The 15,173-nt window shown below is 48.1% G+C and overlaps 1 protein-coding gene and 1 non-coding gene across 2 annotated transcripts in view; one reads left to right on the forward strand and one right to left on the reverse strand.

Moving 5' to 3' along the window:
* LOC139228903 (putative oxidoreductase YteT) overlaps nt 1-15,173 on the forward strand; it is a 285,946-nt gene that overhangs the window by 17,016 nt on the left and 253,757 nt on the right. The gene's annotated exons all lie outside the window — the stretch shown is intronic.
* LOC139229453 (U2 spliceosomal RNA) lies at nt 6,426-6,617 on the reverse strand. Its single transcript, XR_011587720.1, has one exon. It is a non-coding gene; the product is annotated as a U2 spliceosomal RNA (small nuclear RNA).

A 15,173-nucleotide genomic window follows, 5' to 3' on the forward strand; every position in this document is an offset into this window, starting at 1 on the left:
CTGTGCGGTAAGGACAGGCTGGTGGAGGACCTTTGTCTTGCTGATGTTTAGCGTAAGGCCCATGCTTTTGTACGCCTTAGTAAATACATCGACTATGTCCTGGATGTGCGCAGACGCAAGCATCGTCCGCGTTCTGTAGCTCGATGACAGAGGTTGGGGTGATCTTGGACCTGGCCTGGAGACGGCGAAGGTTGAACTTCTTCCTACTGGTTCTGTAGTTTAGTTCCACTCCAGCGGGGAGCTTGTCGGCTGCTGGGTGGCGCATGGCAGCAAGGAAGATTGATAAGAGGGTTAGGGCGATGACGCAGCCCTGTTTGACCCCGGTCCGGAAGTGGATTGGGTCTGTAATGGATCCGTTGGTAAGGATCATGGCCTGCATGTCGTCGTGGAGCAGGTGGAGGATGGTGACGAACTTTTGGGGGCATCCGAAACGGAGGAGGATGCTCCATAGATCCTCACGGTTGACTGTGTCAAAGACCTTTGTAAGGTCGAAGAAGGCCATGTATAAGGGCTGGTGCTGTTCCCTGTATTTTTCCTGCAGCTGTCGCTCTGCAAAAATCATGTCTTTTGTGCCCCGACAGGGACGAAATATGCACTGTGACTCCGGAGGAGCTCCTTGGCCACAGGGAGAAGACTGTTGAGGAGGAGCTGTTGATGTCAATGACGTATTGGATTAGGCGGTGGTCCGTCCAGCAGTCGTCAGCTCCTATCATGGCGCGGGTGATGCGCACATCCTGGCGATCCCTGGCTTGGACGATGGTATAGTCGAACAAGTGCCAGTGTTTGGAGTGAGGGTGTTGCCACAATGCCTTGTATTTGACCCTCTGGTGGAACAAGGTGTTGGTGATGACACGTTCATGTTCTAAACATTTTGTCAGGAGTAAGGTACCGCTGGAGTTGGCTTTCCGTACCCCCTCTCTGCCAATCACGCCTGCCCAGAGGGCTGTGTCCTTGCCGACCCTGGCGTTGAAGTCACCGAGGAGGATCAGTTTGTCGTCTGCGGGGGCATGGGACAGGGATTTTGAGAGGTTGGAGTAGAAACCCTCTTTGATCTCATCTGTTGCATCGAGTGATGGTGCGTATGCACTGATGACTGTGGCGCATTGATTCCGGGATAGGGTGAGTCGAAGAGTCATGAGGCATTCATTAACCCCGCAGGGAGAGTCTTTGAGGTGGTCGACCAGCTCATTTTTGATGATGAAGCCGATTCTGTGGAGGTGGCGTTCTTCCTCTGGTTTCCCTTTCCAGAAGAAGGTGTAACCTCCACCTTGTTCCTTGAGCTGGCCTTTCCCTACCCGCCAGGTCTCACTTAGGGCAGCGATGTCAATATCAAGGGGTCTAAGTTCCCGGGCAATTATGGCGGTGCGGCATTCCGGCCTGTCGCTGTTGGGGTTGTCCATGAGGGTCCTGATGTTCCAGGTCCTGAACTTCATGTTAGAAGAGTGGAAGATGCCTGTGCGTGAGTTCTTTTAACATGGGATGCCCGTTGCACACTGGCTACCACATGGGCTTAGCTGAGCAAGGTCTTGGTCTAGTGGCAAGGGGGTCCAAGATGACTGGAGACCAGGCACTGCTATATGGGCCTAATTGCCTACGGCGAGATGCTGGCCGCAGGCTCGGTGCTGAGTAGCGCCCTTGATGGTAGGTGGTCCGAGGCTTGGTTGGGGGCAGGCATTGGGAGGGTCAGCGGCCCACTAGAGTTCCGAGTGGGGAGTCAGGGGGGGTCACAGCCATGGTACTCACCACGTGCTGGAAGAGGAGTAGAGCTCCAGTCGTCGCTGAAGGAGGAGGTCACCTGTGGGGAAGGAGAGGTCCAGCCGTCATTGAGGAGAGGCCCGATCGCAGCTGAAGGAGTTTAAGGCCCGCCGCTGCTGGAGGAGTTGACGACCCACTGCTGCTGGAGGAGTTGAAGGCCCGCCACATTGGAATATTGGTTTATGGAATCACCATCATCATAGGCAGTCCCTCAAAATCGAGGAAGACTTGCTTCCACTCTAAAAGTGAGTTCTCAGGTGACTGTACAGTCCAATACGGGGATTACAGTCTCTATCACAAGTGGGACAGACAGTGGTTGAAGGAAAGGGTGGGTGAGGAGTCTGGTTTGCCACATGCTCCTTCCGCTGCCTGCACTTGTTTTCTGCATGCTCTCTGCGAAGAGACTTGAGGTGTTCAGAGCCCTCCCGAATGCTCTTCCTCCACTTAGGGCGGTCTTTGGCCAGGAATTCCCAGGTGTTGGAGGGGATGTTGCACTTTATCAAGGAGGCTTTGAGGGTGTTCTCGAAACGTTTCCTCTGCCCACCTGGGCTCGCTTGTTGTGTAGGAGTTCTGAGTTGCTTTGGGAGTCTTGTGTCGGGCATGCGGACAATGTGGCTCGCCCAACGGAGTTGGTTGAGTGTGGTCAGTGCTTCGATGCTGGCCTGATTGAGAACACTGACGTTGGTGCCTCCCAGACGATTTGCAGGATCTTGCGAAGACATCGTTGGTGGTATTTCTCCAGCAACTTGAGGTTCTGCTGTATATGGTCCATGTCTCTGAGCCATAAAGGAGGGCGGGTATCACTACAGCCCTGTAGACTATAAGCTTGATGCCAGATTTGGGGGCCTGATCCTCGAACACTCCCTTCCTCAGACGACCGAAGGCTGCGCTGATGCACTGGAGGCGGTGTTGGACCTCGTCGTCGATGTCTGCCCTTGCTGATAATAAGCTCCTGAGGTATGGAAAATGGTCCGCGCTGTCCAAGGCCGCGCCGTGGATTTTGATGACCGGGTGGCAGTGCTGCGTGGCGGGCTCAGGTTGGTGGAGGACCGTTGTCTTACAGATGTTTAGTGTAAGGCCCATGATTTCGTACGCCTCGGTGAAGATATTGATGATGGCTTGGGGTTCAGCCTCTGAATGTGCGCAGACCCAAGCATCGTCCGCGTACTGTAGTTCGACGACAGAGGATGAGACGGTATTGGATCTAACCTGGAGGCGACGAAGGTTGAACAGGTTCCCACTGGTTCTATAGTTTAGTTCTACTCCAGCAGGGAGCTTGTTGAGTGTGAGATGGAGCATTGCAGCAAGGAAGGTCGAAAAGCGGGTTGGCGCAATGACGCAGCCCTGCTTGATCCCGGTCCGGACATGGATTGGGTCTGTGGTGGATCTGTTGGTCAGGATCATGGTCTGCATATTGTCGTGGTGCAGGCGGAGGATGGTGACAAACTTTTGGAGGCAGCCAAAATGGAGGAGGACACGCCATAGTCCCTCACGGTTAACAGTGTCAAAGGCCTTTGTAAGGTCAAAGAAGGCCATGTACAAGGGTTGATGCTGTTCTCTGCATTTCTCTTTCAGTTGTCGCGCCGTGAAGATCATGTCCATTGTACCCCTTGTTGGATGGAATCCGCACTGTGACTCTGGGAGGAGCTCCTCAGCCACAGGGAGAAGACGGTTGAGGAGGATTCTAGCGATTACTTTCCCAGTGTCCGACAACAGGGAGATTGCTCTGTAGTTGCCGCAGTCGGACTTGTCCCCTTTTTTAAAGATGGTCACGATTACTGCATTTCTGAGATCTCCAGGCATGCACTCCTCCCTCCAGATAGAGATGAGGTCATGCATTCAAGCCAATAGTGCCTCTCCACCATACTTTAGTGCCTCAGCGGGGATTCCATCTGCTCCTGATGCCTTGTTGTTCTTGAGCTGACGGATGGCCTTTTCTACCTCGTGCATGTCTGGGGTTTTGCTGAGATGGTGACGGGTAGCATGCTACGGGATGGAGTCGAAGACACTTGTGTCAAAGGCAGAGTCTCCTTCCAATGGGCCCTGACTGCCTCGATGTCTTTGATGAGTGTCTTCCCATTCTTGGCCAGCAGTGGGGTTGGGCCTTGGGTGTTTGAGCCGTAGGTGGATGTGACTGCGGTGAAGAATCCTCGCACGTCATGACTGTCGGCCAGCTGCTGAATCTCCTGTGCTTTCTCCATCCACCATCTATTCTTTAGGTCGCGGGTTTTTTGTTGGACCTCGGTCGTTAGCTTTGCTGCTCCCGAGTTGGGTTGTTGCTTTAAGTTCCGAAATTCCTGCGCTTGCATTTTATTAGCCCCTGGATCTCCTGGTCATTCTCATCAAACCAGTCCTGGTGTTTCCTGGTTGAGTGACCGAGCATCTCTTTTCAGGCACTGGTTATGGTGGCATGTGTAATGTCCTTACTCAATAACACAAAACCCACACGAGGCACATTCTATGGACAAGGTCACTCTATGACCTGAACCTTTATTCACAGGACCAAGAAGTGATGACCCTGCGTGGGACCTCCCTTTATAATACTGGATGACCAGGTAAGCGGTGTCTCCCACAAGTTCACCCCCTGTGGTCAAGGTGTGTATTGCTTAAGTATATACAGTATTGCAGTGGTGTTACATAGAGGTTACATACATGACAGCATGGAGGGCAGACCAAGCGCTGTGGGCACTCTGCACCTCGGGATCATCTAGCGTTGCCAGGTTGGCAGTGAGGCGCTGGCTGAATAGGGCTCTCTTAGCTGGGTCTTTGAGTGCCCCGGCGTGGATTTTTCTGCGGCATTGCTTCTGTTGCCGTCGTCGCTTTGGGGCTATATTAATGTTGATGATGGAACGGCTTAGGCGGTGGTCCGTCTAGCAGTCCTCAGCTCCTGTCATGGCGCGGGTGATGCGCATGTCCTTGCGATCCCTCGCTCGAACGATGACGTAGTCGAGCAGGTGCCAGTGATTGGAGCGAGGGTGTTGCCACGATGCCTTGTACTTGTCCCTCTGGCGGAACAAAGTGTTGGTGATGACAAGGTCATGTTCTAGGCATTTTGTTAGGAGCAGGGTACCGCTGGAGTTGGTTTTCCCTACCTCTTCTCTGCCGATCATGCCTCCCCAGAGGTCCGTGTCCTTACCGACTCTGGTGTTGAAGTCGCTGAGGAGGATCAGTTTGTCATCTGTAGGGACGCGGGACAGGGATTGTTCGAGGCTGGAGTAGAATGCCTCTTTGGCCTCATCTGTTGCGTCGAGTCTTGGGGCACATGCACTGATAACTGTGGCGCACTGGTTCCGGGATAGGGTGAGGCGGAGAATTATGAGGCATTCGCTAATCCTGCAGGGGGAAGAGTCAAAGATGGTCGACCAGCTCATTCTTGATGGCAAAACCAACTCCATGGAGGCGGTATTATTCCTCTGGTTTGCCTTTCCAGAAGGTGGTGTAACCTCCACCTTGTTCTTTGAGCTGGCCTTCCCCTGCCCGCCGGGTTTCGCTTAGGGCGGCGATGTCGATATCATAGCGTCTAAGTTCCGGGGTAACGATAGCGGTGTGGCGTTCCGGTCTGTCGCTGTTGGGGTTGTCCATGAGGGTCCTGACGTTCCAGGTCCCGAACTTCATTTTGAAGGGTGGAAGATGCCTGAGTTCTTTTAACATGGGGTGGCCATTGCATACAGGCTACCACATGGGCTTAGCAGAGCAAAGTCTTGGTCTAGTGGCAAGGGGGTCTGAGATGACTGGAGACCAGGCACTACTGCATGGGCCTAATTGCCTACAGTGGAGTGTGAGCCATAAGCTCGGTACTGAGCAACGCCTTCAGGAGAGGTGGTGGGAGATCTGAGGTGTGATGAGGGGAAGGGATGAGAGACGCTGGGGCCCTGCTCCATTTTAGCTTCTCAAAGGGTCGTGGGAGAAGTCAGAGTAGTCGCTGCTATTACCTGCGCCACGTGTCTGACAGTAGCTCCACCGCTGCTCCTCCAGCTGCTTTCGCCTCCGCAGTATGGGCCGCCGGCCGAAAGGATTACAAGGTCGCCGCGGAGGCCGGCTCTGAGCTCACCAAAGGAACTCCGAAGGACGCCGCCGGATCGGGAAAGGGAGGACAGAGCTCAGACCTGTTCCAAATCCTCTTATTATATATTTATCCTCTTATTAGCTTATTTATAAATCTCCCTTTATGGAATCTTATGGAATCACTACGCGCTGATAGAACTCCATTTCTAGCACCTGCACATATCAAGGTCCGCTTCCCAATCTTTCTATTTTTGCCTTAGTTATGGATTGTGGGAGCAATTTTTATCTTGTGGATTTATGTAACTTGGTTACTAGTCCCTAATAGCGTGGTGGGTAAAGGCACTACCTGGTATAGTACTACCTATAGTTTCAAAGTTCCTGGGTTCATTGCTTGATCAAAGCTGAATAGTCAATGTCAGGCTAGTAGTTTGGGCATATGTGCAGATATTGAGTAAGAGCAGGATTGGGTTTGGGCATGATAATCTCCACAGCCAAAAAGCTTGTTTTTTTTTTTATAAATTCGTAGCCAATCGTTCCAATTCTTTGTCAAATCACAAACGCCAGAGGTCACCTTGCACATGCCAAGGATCACTCTGCGCCAATGCTCTTAGCCAAAAGGCCTAGAGCCACTGCACCGTTCCTGGAAGTACTGCAATACCAGGTTCGTGCCATGGAGGTGGATGGGTCAAGCCACCCCACACACCTCCGTGGAGGTGGATGGGTCAAGCCACCCCACCCACCTCCTGTTTCCAAAAAAGCAAGCATATACCTTCCTGACCAGGGAGAAACCACCCGGAGGTCATGGTGGCTGGTCAGGTCAGTTACGCATGATCTTAGCCAAAAGGCCGAGAAGCGATTGGCACATGAAAGATGGTCTTTCGCGCAGGGTAATGGAGCAGCCTGGCCCCTTGGAACCATACACCAGCAAGAGGCAGTCCCTTCAAGGTAAGAAGGGATAAAAATTAGGGGGAAAATTAACTTACGGAGAGTTTGCCATTTAATTATTTTTTGTTGGAAGGATTTCCATTTTGAGTTATTACCCTCCTGATGAAATGACACTAAAAATAATTTCCATTTTTATTAAAGTAGGTTCACCTAATTACCTTGACTGGTGTGAGACATATGTCGGGTATTATCCAGAATAATTGTATTACTTTTTGCATCGGAAACCCAAGACAATTAAATCCTGTGACTAATTTAGGTTTAAATTGAATCTTGTTCCTTTTGAATCTGTTAATACGCTGGTTGCTGTAAACTCTCTGGCATAGCTTTGTTGGCCTATATAACCTAGATTTTAAAAGTAGCTACATTCAAACAAGTATCGTTTTTTTACACCCCTACTCTGATTTTTTTTAAAGTGTGCATTGCATTTTAGACAAACTTAGTGCAACTTTATGATCATTCAAAGCCTCTGCAGGTGCAGATCATTGTTTTGAAATGCAGGGCGGTGCTAGCTCAAACAATGTTAAAGGATCCTGTACATCTGTAACAACCTCTTTACATATAAATGTATTGTAGGTATAGATTTTTGAGTAAAATTTTGGTTTAGTGGCTGATTTTTCCTATATTCTTGTGACCAATTATTTTGTCCTATATCTCACAGTCCTGTTTGCCAATAAAATGTTGATTTCACCGTTTTCTGGGTAGAACAGAGTCCATTCCCGCCTGTGTCCTTGGTTTCAATCCAAACCAGACAGATAGGATCAAAAATCCTTTATTTGGCAACTGTCAAAAATCCTAAATAATATGAGATTGGCTATTTGCAATCCAGTTACAAGTTGACAGATTCAACTCCAGAAGGATGCAAATGTGGCTGTTTGAGCAATGGAATGTCATATGTCGGTGCAATAAATGTGTGTGCTTTGCGTACCGAGATTTAAGGTGAACTGTCAGCGGCATAGCACCACAGATACTGGGAAGCAGCTTTAATTCATTCTTCTTCTGCCTCATTGAAGTGCTTTTCCGAGTTCAAAATGGAGGTGTTAAATCCGAGGTTATGAGGGCAATAGTTTTATGAATTAAAAAGGGAAAAGTTGCAAATGCTGGAGATCTGAAAGAAAAACAGAAAATGACGGAAATACACTGCAGGTTAGGCAGCATCTGTAGAGAGAAAAGACAAGTTATGGCATTTTGAGTGTGTACTCTTCATTAGAATGTTATTTGTAATGGAATGTTGATTTTTTAGAGCTTCTGCCATCAGAATCAAAAGCATTGGCAGTCACTGTATGGTGTAAATGAAGTGTGGGATTCCTGATTTTTAAACATGACTTGGACAGTGGTGAGGAGTTAGGGTGCATTCAGCCAAAGCCAGAAATTAATATAGATTTTGGCACTAGCATTGCACTTATTGCATACAATTGCCAAAAGGGCAGTATAAAACTCAGTATGGGTTAATCGGTACAAGTTAGACCATTTGCAGGGGACCTTTTTAATTACTGAATTGTTTTTCCTAATTTCTCTGCCAATTTTCTATCATGCCTTCCTCTTCTGAAGATGCTTGCCACATTTTGTATTATTTGAACATTTTGGGGCAGAAGTGCTGGATATATTTTATATTGATGTGTTACTTGTAAGTTAAATTAATTTCAAAGGATTTCATTCCACTTTGCAGCCAGAGCTGGCTGTGGGAGAGTCGTGTATTCAAGGCAAGCCAGACAAGTTATGAGACTCCATACAAACCCATTGTGTCGAGAGTACCCGATTGATTTTGCAATCAGTAGGGTATAGTTGCTAAACTTGCAACAAGGTGTCATAGTCTAAGGATAAGGGGTAAGCCATTTAGGACCGAGATGCGGAGGAACTTCTTCACCCAGAGAGTGGTGAACCTGTGGAATTCTCTACCACAGAAAGTTGTTGAGGCCAATTCACTAAATATATTCAAAAAGGAGTTAGATGAGGTCCTTACTACTAGGGGGATCAAGGGGTATGGCGAGAAAGCAGGAATGGGGTACTGAAGTTGAATGTTCAGCCATGAACTCATTGAATGGCGGTGCAGGCTAGAAGGGTCGAATGGCCTACTCCTGCACCTATTTTCTATGTTTCTATGGGGCCAGTTTGGTTTGTGCTGTACTAGCCAACCCTGGTCTGGGAACGGGTTGGAGGTCAAGTCCTCAATTCCCTGTTCAGAGAGGGGACCAAAGAATGGGGAAACACATATTCTGGAACAGTTGATAAGATCTACTGAGAGAGGCAGGTAAGAACCTGGGCCAGTCTATCTTAAGAGAGCCAACCAGGCTCAGAGCAAACCTTGGTCTGAGTCAGTGACCAAAAGAATGTGGTACTTAGCCCACTAACAAGGACAGTGTGGCATTTTAAAATTATTTTCTTTGTTATGAGTAGGGACTAAAATTAAATTATAGAAACGTGAACTTTACTGTAATGGATATATTCATGTGGTGACTGAAAAATAAATTAATTTAATGATTTACATCTAGCCTCATCTCACTAACGTGTTAATCAGTCTGCTTTTCAGAAGATTGGAGAAATGCACATGAGAGTAAATGTGATAATCACTATATCCAGCTCATATAACAAAGGAGTCTCGTTATTACACATGGGTTCACACATCAGTAAAACTAGATATTGGGCAGAATGGGAAACTCATCACAAGGGACATGGGTTCCACTAACAGGCGTGACCGTTGATGCTGGATCAGAGAGAATATTGAGATCAGACCCAAATTTGTAACAGCACTCTTGCTGTGATGTGATTGCACAGATGGCAATCGGCCTCTGGTACCTAACCCAAGGGCCCATTCTTCATACGTGTTTGGGGGGCCATTTGCCCATAGAGGGATCAGTCGAACAGAGTCTGATCCTATCCCCATCTAATGTCTATATCCATGTACATCCAGCAGATATCACTGGCAATCAGAAGTTGGAACATAGCCAATATTCTCCTCCCTAACACAGGAGCGCTGAGACCAATTGTAGTCACCCCTGCCCCCACTAAAGTTGACATCAGCTAACAGTACAGACAAGAATGGCACACATTTTTGAACTTGTCTTTTAACAAAGAATTGTTAAACTCTGTTAGTACAGTGATCTGTGTGTCATATGCCTTTTACTTTACAGGTGGCGGTGATGGTTTGTAGAAGTACCAAAATCCTCATCTAGAGGGTGTTTCATTTGGTGAATATGGCACCAAAGTTAATAGCTCCCACTGGTAGCACTTGCATCTTGTGCACTATCTTGGCTGTGTCCAGTCATATGCACTTTAGCCATTCTGGCCTATATGGACGTTTCCCTGGCTTCAACATAGGTCCCAGTCAGATTGTCAAAATTACAATTTTTTTCTGAGCAACTGCACACGCACAACTTGTGCAAGCACAGTTGTTCTTTTGTTGCTGAATTTGCTCCACCGTGTAAATGGCCAATTCGGCAGCAAAGGAGTATATTTTGCAACGACTTCCATTGGTAACTAATGGTATATCAATTTTTAACAATTAAAAAGGGTGACCTACTCATCACCTCTTTTTATTTGGATGAAATAGTTCTGAGTGGAAGTTAAGTAAACAGGGCTCTGTGCCTGCATTTCAGCTCTGCCCTCTCCTGCTCCACAGTGGGCAGTGTAACTGCAGCTACCTGCTTGCACTGCTGCTGATATACTGGTAGTACTGCACTAGTAAGTGTAGAATAAATACAACATTTAACAGCTGGGCTGTGCTTTAGATCAGAGTTGATCCATTCTCTGGTTTGAGACAGAATAAACAGAGGAGGGCAGGAGTGTTCACATTGTGTATTTGGACTGAATGCCTTGCAGTTTGAACATTCAGCTCTAGGTGCAGCATTCACTGTATTAAGTCTAACTACGGGATAGAAAAATATTCCTGAACGACACCAGTCAAAAACATCTTCTAAACAAAAGTTATTGTGTTGCAGGCATTCCCTTTGTGCACTAATTGCTTTGTAACAATGCATTTTTTTAAACTTCTTTATCCCAGTTTTTTTCCTTCCCCCTCTCCTGAAGATGATAAATCATGCTGGGTTACAATTCCATGGATTGTGGCAGCCATTCTTCATAATTGAGCCTAGACAGTGAGTGTTGGCAGATTACTCCATCATAGCCAAGTGTGATCCTGCCCTTACCTGACATCTATATGTGCACTTTCCAGTAGAGGACCTCTGTCCGCATCCCAATGACAATGAGACACGGCCCTCAATGGACTGCACCTCGCACCAGAACTATTTTGGTTAACAGATAAAGCCGACTGCCCCCTTATTAAAGGGACACTAGAACACACAAATTAACAATAAAACTTTAAGTAAAGATTAAATGAAACAATGGCTAAAAACAAATTTTAGTTGAGCATTAATACAACTGTCCCCTTATTAAAGAGGCACTAATTCGACAAATAAACAAATTAAACTTTTGCCGTTAAATAAATCAAATTAAAATTTTGTTGCCAGGGTGATGATGCACTCCAGTCCCTCTGGTGCCCACCTCTTGCGGTAGACTGCGAGCATACCGGTGGACACAGCGTGCTCCATCTCCAGGGACATCCTGGCTCGAATGTATCCGCGGAAGAGAGGCAGGCAGTCGGGCTGAACGACCCCCTCGACCGCCCACTGCCTGGACCGGTTAGTGGCCATCTTGGCCATGCCCAGGAACAGTCCTATGAGGAGGCCTTCCGACCTGCCCGCTCCCCTCCGCACAGGATGTCCAAAGATCAGGAGCGTGGGATTGAAGTGTAACCAGAATTTGAGGAGCAGCCCCTTCAAATAATGGAACAAGGGCTGCAACCTCACACATTCAACATATACATGGAACATGGACACCTCCAGACCGCAGAAATTGCAGGTGGCCTGGGATTCCGTGAACCGACTTAAAAACTGATTGCACGGGACTGCCCCGTGCAACACCCTCCAGGCCAAGTCCCCAATAAATAAAGGGAGGACTCCCGCGTAGAGAGCACTCCATTGGGGGATCTTGCACCAGAACTGCCAGACAGCACGACAGACTGATTGTGTTCCACCGACCAACCAGCCAAGGTCCATTTGGTGGCAAAATCCACTCCATAGGTGCCAGGATTTGCTGAGACTAATAGAAGTAAGGAGATTTTCAGCTTGTAGATTGCTTAAAGTTTGGGTATTGATTACTGTGCCTGGGAAGAAGTTTTTGAAGTGATATTTTGGGCATTGAGCCTAGACAGCCTTGGACTTGCTGTGGATTACCTATGGGAGTGAGAGACCACCAGGATACTTTGATGCTTCTTCCTACACACCCGCCCTATCCCCCTCAAGCAGAGCTTCTCGGGAGCAGGTCTGGTACCTTTGCATCGAGTCTACAACACAGTATACCATAATGTATACCATAATCACGGAGAACAAGGAGCAGGAAAGGAGAGTGAGGCAGCATTTAAGAATTCACCCAAAATATATTACCTCCACCCACCATCGAATATATAGGCAATACTTGTCCTATGACGACCGTAGTGAGGACATGTATATTAGAAGGATGTGCTTTACTAAAGAAGCTATGGCGGAACTATGCCAGCTACTACATGGCAGCGTGAAACCATGATCATCTGATTGCGCAGCTATCTGTGGCTATGAAGGTCACAAGATCAATTAACTTTTATGGCACCAGCTCATTCCAAGCAGGCTCTGTAATATCCAGCTAGGCTGTTGGTCAGGCATACATTCATCAGGTTGTTGTTGTTTTCGTATCTTCACAATCTTCCCTTGGAGAATGCTGTGTAGTGGAAGGATTTCCAGGCTAATTAACAGTCTGACAAGCCACAACATAAATGGTCCTTTCATGCCCGTAACCATCTTTTTCCCAGCTGATAATGTCATATCTGGGTGAAGGATTTAATGGGATCCCACAACCCGTACGATGAGGGCGAGCCATCAACACAAACACGACTCAAGAATCCCGTTGGATGTCAACCCAGAATTCAGAGCCAAAGCTCTGGTCTCCACTCACTGGTGCTGTCTGGAGTGGGCGACTCAGGGGGAAATGCCGTCAGATCCTTCATGCACAGCCGGGGTTTCAGAGACATGGCACTCTGCCCCCGAGTTGGCTGTGGTGCGGACGAGACTGTCATCCATCTCATTTGGGACTGCCCCTTTGCAAGGCAGGTCTGGAAGGAGATACAGTGGTTGCTGTCGAGGTTCATCCCAAGCAGCTCCGTAACACAGGACTCTGTGCTCTGCGGACTGTTCCCAGGGACACACACCGAGACAGACATCATCTGCTGCTGGAGAGCCATCAACTCGGTGAAAGACGCACTTTGGTCTTCCCGAAACTTGCTGGTCTTCCAGAGCAAGGAGATATCCACGGCCGAGTGTTGCAGACTGGCGCAATCCAAGGTCCAGGAGTACATGCTGAGGAACACACTAAAGATTGGCGCAGTCGGCGCAAAGGCACGATGGGGAAGAGCCACAGTTTAAGGCCCTTCCGCCACGGTAAACCCAGGGGATGGAATCAGACCCCCCTTGGGCTGTACTTGTTAATCTGCTTGTATATATAGAGCACCATGTACTGAAAAACACCTGTGTTGTGACATGTATAATGAAAGTCTCTGCACTGTTTAGTAACTTGTAAAGAAATGTAAACGTATCCCCATCCGGTCCATGTATTGCATTCATCTGCATAGTGCTACATGTAACGTGATTCGCGATCGGTATTGAAATGTATTCTGGAACCTAATGTAAACCTGTTCTCATCTGCTCCATGTAATATCCTCATTTGCACAGTACTACATGTAACATGATTTACGGATTGTACTAAACTGTACCTTGAAATGAAATGCAACCGAGTGCATTGTATGGAACTGCTGTCAGCATCCAAACGAATTATATGGAATTGCTGACCGCAAGGTACTGAGCTATTTTCCAATGTATTGTGAAAATTTTATATGAATAAAGTAATTTTTGAAAAAAAAAGACTCAAGGGGAAATGCTACCACCAAGTCAAAGGTTCTCTCCATTCATCAGGTGACTGGGAATTCAGCCAGTTTGGCATCACAGCAAGGCAGCAATGATCAGGGTCATCTAGTTTTATTGGGTTTCTGGAATACAGGGGGAAATAGATGGCACCCATGTTGTTTTGCAAGCTCCTATGGTTAACCTCTTCAGCTATTTTAACCTCCCCATTCCCTGGGGCCAAAATTGGCCCTTTCTATAAGGCCCGTGGCCGCCGATTGATGCAGACTGGCCACCGAGTCGCTGCGGTTTTTTGATATTGTCCTCCTTTACTTTTAGAGTGGTGTAGGGGACTGCTCCGCCCGTTTTCCTTTCACATCGTTCACGCACCAACCCCTTTCTGAAATTGCACTGCTGGAAATTGCCCCGTTTGGAAATTGCCCCATGGGAGCAGCGTAGCCGCCGGTCGATGCCCCCGACAGCTTTTTCTGTTGGTACCCTTTTTGTGGCTTGGCGGCGTGGCCGCCCTTAAAGAAGAGATGGCGCTGCCGGCGATTCCATATTATTTTTTTTTGTCGGCTGACTGCCAGGTCGAGCCGACAATTACGTCCGCAAGTTCGGCCACGACTCTTAACAGGCTGCCTGGCATCCCCTCTTGGGTGCCAGGCCGCTGGCCCGGCCGAAACCATCCCTGGTGGCCCAGTGTTGCCACTAAAGTGGCTGCAGAGTTGCAGCGGCCCTCCTCTTTAACTGAAGGGGAGGGACGTCGTAATGCACCAGTGCGATGACGTCATCAGCGTGGCGTTAATGACTTAGAGCGTCGGCCACTCCGACCCGCCCTCACTTCCGCCCCTCTCCTCACACCAACACTGTTCTGACTGGAAACATCAACCAAAAAGCTGAATTTCTCCGGATTATCCGCCCCATGCACTGGGGCAGACGGAACACTTCAAAAGCGGTAGGTGCGACCCCTTTCGGGCGGTAGGCAATTTCAGCCCCTCTGTATTTCCAGATTATGTGTGGCAACATTGCACATCAACATGAGACATGCTGGAAGTTGCTACAATGCATTCATCCTTTGGAATTCGGCCCTTCCTGTGCACTTCAAGGAAGAAAATCATGCCAAAGAATGACTTATGGGTGACAAGGTGTACCTCCGCTCCCACAGATAATGACTCCACTGTGAGTTGTATGAACAGAGCAGACAAGCACTACAATGAACTACATGTCTCTACCAGAGTGGTCTTTAAGAGGACTATCAGAATCTTAAACTTTCACTGTTATGACAGGTCAGGAAGAGTTCCGCAGTATGCTGCAGCTTGTGGTTCCTGCATAGTTGTAGCCAACTGTGCCCTGCATGACTTCTCCATCTAAAAAGGCCTGGAAATGGACATTGATGGGAAAGTGATCGTAGCTGTTTTAGAGACAGAAGTACATGCAGGAGAGCATCAGGATGACTATCATCCACAGCCCAATCAGTGACTGTTGCAAGGGGCAGCAGGTCACAACTGATTAAGACTGAGATCGCTAGATTTTTGTTAAGTA

Source organism: Pristiophorus japonicus, chromosome 18 (assembly GCF_044704955.1).
Source record: "Pristiophorus japonicus isolate sPriJap1 chromosome 18, sPriJap1.hap1, whole genome shotgun sequence".
Taxonomy (NCBI): domain Eukaryota; kingdom Metazoa; phylum Chordata; class Chondrichthyes; family Pristiophoridae; genus Pristiophorus; species Pristiophorus japonicus.